The following is a 5,805-nucleotide window of genomic DNA, read 5'->3' as shown; positions in this document are numbered from 1 at the left end:
GGCACACCATCATCACCAACTCTGCTTTTTATTGAACCGAGACAAATCTAACATGCGAAGTAAAATAAACACATAGGGTCTATACATACACAAATTATCTTAGGCACTCCAATAGTACGTCCACTACACATTCACGCATTTCACATCTTTCTACATCTACGGGAACCTACGAAAGGGTTAACGTAAATTGCCTCTCTCTCTCCTCCCCTGATTTTCATGGTGGTGGGCCCCTCCCTCCCCCAATCTACAATCAACAGCTCACACGTTTCACATTACGTTAATTACGTAACTGGGATTACGTAGGTGTAGCATTACTCGTCCTAAAAAACCCAACTAAGCCAACCTCCCAGCATATCGCGCGGGAAAAGACCCGGCCGCGCCGTTTTAGTCGGGATTACCGGATTACTAGTAGTAGTATCGATGGATCGCGCGAAGCAACAATTTTTTTTGGGGGGCGAAGCACCTAGTTTAAAAGGAAAAAAGGCGGTACACTCACAGCACTCCTGTCGCGGTCGCATTGCACCCCACACACGTTCGGTCCTGCACACGGCTCACGCAAACGGAACGCGCTTCGGCTTGCCTCTTCACTGACACGTGGGACTGCACTTGGAGAAACCGACCATGCGCCAAACTCCCCCCGCCCACCGCGCGAAAATCCTCCCCCCCCCCACACCCAAAAATTCCCCCCAAATCCGATTCAACCGCCCTTCGGCCAACTAGCCAATAATATTCCCCAAACCCCCTCCCCCCTGTCCCCCTCCACTCCATTCGCTCCGCCAAAGCCGCCCTCCCCGCCGCGCCGATACGTCGGCGCCGCGGTTCGGCGATCCTCTCGCTCCCACAGTACGCTCTCGTAGACTGCCGTCCTCTAGCCGCGCCGCCACCTCTGGCTACGTTCTTGTGGAGGCGCACGGCGGTCAGCGCCGCCACCGCTGGCGACGTTCGTGTGGAGACGCACGGCGGTCAGCTTCTCCCACGGTACGCGCATTCTAGACTGAGGCCCCGTTCATGTCGGTGTAGCGCTGAATGTTAGCTGATAGACGCTGTTAATCTCACTGTTTGCCGAAGTAGTTTACTGTCAATATGCTCTGCTTAAGAAGCTTCCTTGCCCTGTTCTGCACTCAATCTGCTTAGCTGAGATGGCATGCCAAGGCCGATTAGTTGCTAAAATATCCTGCCATATATTTATTGTGACGTAGATTGCCATGGTCTAGTAGCCAATCTGTTAGGTGAAATAGCTCTACACCGTTTTATACTCGATCTTTGTTGCTGCGATGGCCTTCGATAGTTCGATGGCTGTGTGCTCGGCCTCATTGACTGCTGAAACAGCCTGCCATAATTTGGCACTCAAATCTGTTTGCTGAATTAGCTTTACATATATTTCGTTACTTAGATCTGCTCGTCCAAATATCTTGCCATAGCTTTAGACATCGACCTAGGTATTTTTTTCTGGACTTCATAAAAAAGCATATATGTTTTTCCTGTAATATCTAGTAGAAGAACTAATTTGTATGTCTAACAGATGGACAGGACTTGGATAACTTCTGCTCGAAGATTCTCCGCTGCATATGTCGAGGGGGTTGAAAACTTCATGAACTTTATCAGAGCTGAGTACGGTGGTCCGAAATCAGATGTGCTCTGCCCGTGTAGCAGTTGTATGAATTCAGTTACAAGACCCCAGTCAACTGTGCAAAATCATCTACACTTGTATGGGATGTCGGTCACATATACTAGGTGGGTTCATCATGGTGAAGCTGTGAACGTCAATGTTATTGACTACGTGGAAGCAGCAGATCACCATCTTGATCTGCCTGATGCTCAGGTGGAAGAGGAGGAGGAGGTGGTGGTGGCGGAGCCAGTGAGTTTGACCAACATTGAAACAATGCTACGAAATGCTCGTGCATTCCGTGAACTTTCACCTGCAGAAGAAAAACGGTGGGCCCGCATGTTGGAACAATGCAATGTTGTTGTCACCCCAGGAAATAAGCTGTCAGTATTCTCAGCTATGGTCACCTTTCTTCAGGTGAAGACATCTGAGCGGATGACCAACAAATCATTCGATGCGATGTTGGCTGCTTTCCGCAAATCTTTCCCAGATGCGTCTGAGCTGCCACACACCTACAGTAAAATGAAGAATTTCCTTCGTGCAGTTGGAATTGGATATGATATGATCCATGTTTGTAAGAATAATTGTGTTCTGTTCCGGAAGGATTATGCCAACTTAAGTGAATGCCCGAAATGCAAATCATCAAGATGGAAAGATGGCGATGCTGTGAAGAGGATTCCTCATAATGTTCTGAGACATTTTCCAATTACACCAAGATTGCAGAGGTTGTTTCATGATGCTGAAACAAGAGAGGATGTACTGTGGCATTCTAGGAACCAGGAGTACAGAGATCAGAATGTAATGAGCCATCCATCTCATGGTAGTGAGTGGAAAAGCTTCAATGATAAACACAAAGAGTTTGCTGCTGACCCGAGAAACATTAGACTTGGCTTAGCTTCAGATGGATTTAACCCATTTGGCCACCAGAGCGCCACATATAGCATGTGGCCAGTGCTTGTTATCCCTTACAACATGCCTCCAAATGTCTGCACCAAAGAATCAAACTACATGATGGCCTTGCTCATCCAGGTCCAAAAAGTCCTGGAAAGGATTTTGATTTGTTCATGGAGCCTCTTGTGGAGGAACTTCAACAGCTATGGAAGGGTGTTCTCACTCGAGACCTATATAGCAGCCCACCAGCTGATTTCTTTCTGCGTGCTGTTATAATTTGGTGCATCCATGATTATCCGGCTTTGGGCACTATGTCAGGGCGAACGACACATGGTTACAATGCATGTGTTCGCTGTGACAGGAATCCGCTGTCATATGCAATACTTAGCAAGATCTGTTACATTGGACACCGCCGTTTCCTTGCCAAGGACAAGCCGCATCCTAGAAAATACCGAAGACATGTGTTCAATGCAAAGCATGAAAACCGTGATGCGCCAAAGAGGCTCACCGCCGATGAGTTGCAAGTGGAATTAGAGAAGGTCAGGCATATTACACCAGGAAACCATCCTGGTAATGGTAGCGGGAAAAGGAAGCGTGGCAGGGTAGAAGAGAGATTATTGTTTACCCGCAGGTCCACTTTGTGGGACTTGGAGTATTGGAAAGATTTGGATCTGCGGCATAATCTTGATGTGATGCACATCGAGAAAAATATATGTGACAGCATTATCGGCACACTTCTTAATATTGAAGGCAAGACGAAAGATACCTTAAAATCTAGGATTGATTTGACACACCTGGGTATCAGAAAGGATTTGCAGGTGCAAGATGAAGGTAAACCACGGGATATGGCACCAGCTGTGTACGTCTTGGACAAGGTAAAAAGAAAAGAATTCTGCGAGGTCCTGTCACGTGTGAGATTCCCACATGGATTTGCTTCCAACCCTGAAAGGAGAGTCAGTGCAGATGGAAAAAAGGTACAAGGGTTGAAAACTCATGACTGCCATGTCCTACTTCAAAGGGTTTTACCTGTTATCCTTAGAGGATTACGCCGCCCTGACTTATACAGGGCAGTTGCAGAGTTGGGACAATTCTTCAAGGGAACTCTGCAGTAGGAATATCAGGATAGATGCTTTGGAGCGTCTTAGAGACAAGATACCAACTATCCTATGCGACCTTGAGAAGATATATCCTCCAGCCTTCTTTGATGTGATGGTGCCTTTGGCTGTTCATCTACCTGATGAGGCACTACTTAGAGGTCCAGTACAGTATGGCTGGATGTACCCAATTGAAAGGCGGCTAGGCACTTTCAAGGGCTATGTTAGGAACAGAGCTAGACCTGAGGGTTCCATTGCAGAGGCCTACATTGCTACAGAAGCGTTGACATTCTGCTCAAAATACATTGAAACAGCTGATCAGCTTAGCAAAGAGGTGGGTGAAGACAATCCCGGGCTCAATGTTTTTGAATATTCTGTTCGAGTTACACGAAAGAGTCGACAAGAGGACAAACCTAAAGATTTGGACAAAATGGTTTGGTATGTGTTGAATAACTGTCCTGAGATACTACCTTATATCAAGTAAGTGCAGTACTGCAGCTTATACATCGTAATCTACTAAACTTGCAGCACATTCTTATATATTTAGATGTTTGACGCGATCACTATGTTGTGCAGCATCTACAAAGAGGATTTACTGCCGCAAAATCCAAGAAACATTGACAAACTGGTTATGGCAGGATTTGCGAAATGGTTCAAGAACCATGTAAGCTTTTGAAGTGCACTGTCAGCTTTTTTAATATATTGAGTACATAAGATGATCAGCTTGTCTATTTTCTAACCATAGTTTAAGAAGATGCGGGAGGATGGGCAGGCAGTTGATGATGCCCTTTACTCACTAGCAATGGGTCCTGATACTCGGGTAAGACATTATGAATCTTGCGTTGTTGGAGATGTGCGCTACAACACCCTTGCACGAGACGAAGGCAGGAAGACACAAAAGAGTGCCATCATGAGCACGGATACGTATGACAAAGAGACAACTGAAATGTATGCTAACATAACAGACATTGTTCAGTTGCAATATATCTCCAGTTTCGAGGATCATCGGTGTGTGGTTCTGTTGTGCTGTCGTTGGTATAACCTGTTTTCCAGGATCGCAAAACCCAGAGCTGATGATTATTTCAAATCCATCAATGTCAAGGCGGCGTACCAGACCAACGAGCCTTTTATTTTGGCAAATCAAGCAACACAGATATTTTTCTTGGAAGACACATTTGCACGTAGCGATGACTGGAGAGTATTGCAAAGGTTTGAGCAGAGCAATTCGTTTAATGAAGTTGCACAACAAGATGATGCTTACACTGCTCCTGATGTACATGATTACACAGATGTTCCTAATATCTTTGAGAACCATCATGTCAATGGCGCCGGCGAAAAGATTGCCTGTCGTGCTTTGGACATACAAGAGTTGATCAAGAAGAAGCCAACGTTCGAGGACGTTGAGGACGAAGAAGAAGATGACACCATGGGGAATTACGATTCAGACTGATACACATGGCGAAGATGTTGACGCTGCTGCTGTGGATGATGATTACATTGCTTTTGTCGTATTTGCCTGTCAGAAGACGTTTTTTTTCTACTATGTGAAATTGTGTTTGCTATGACAACTGAAACCTGATGAACATGTTGTTTAGTATTTTGCTGTGAGAACGGAAACTTGATACATGTGTGAATCCATAGACAAAACATAGTGTCCCTAGTATGCCTCTACTTGACTAGCTCATTAATCGAAGATCGTTAAGTTTCCTGACCATAGACATGTGTTGTCATTTGATGAACGGGATCACATCATTAGGAGAATGATGTGATGGACAAGACCCATCCGTTAGCTTAGCATAATGATCGTTAAGTTTTATTGCTATTGCTTTCTTCATGACTTATACATATTCCTCTGACTATGAGATTATGCAACTCCCGAATATCGGAGGAACACCTTGTGTGCTATCAAACGTGACAACATAACTGGGTGGTTATAAAGATGCTCTAGAGGTGTCTCCGAAGATGTTTGTTGGGTTGGCATAGATCGAGATTAGGATTTGTCACTCCGAGTATCGGAGAGGTATCTCTGGGTCCTCTCGATAATGCACATCACGATAAGCCTTGCAAGCACTATGACTAATGAGTTAGTTACATGATGATGCATTACAGAACGAGTAAAGAGACTTGCCGGTAACGAGATTGAACTAGGTATCAGGATACCGACGATCGAATCTCGGGCAAGTAACATACCGATGACAAAAGGAATGACGTATG

The sequence above is a fragment of the Triticum aestivum genome, chromosome 3D (assembly GCF_018294505.1).
Source record: "Triticum aestivum cultivar Chinese Spring chromosome 3D, IWGSC CS RefSeq v2.1, whole genome shotgun sequence".
NCBI lineage: Eukaryota > Viridiplantae > Streptophyta > Magnoliopsida > Poales > Poaceae > Triticum > Triticum aestivum.
This window is presented reverse-complemented; position numbering follows the sequence as displayed.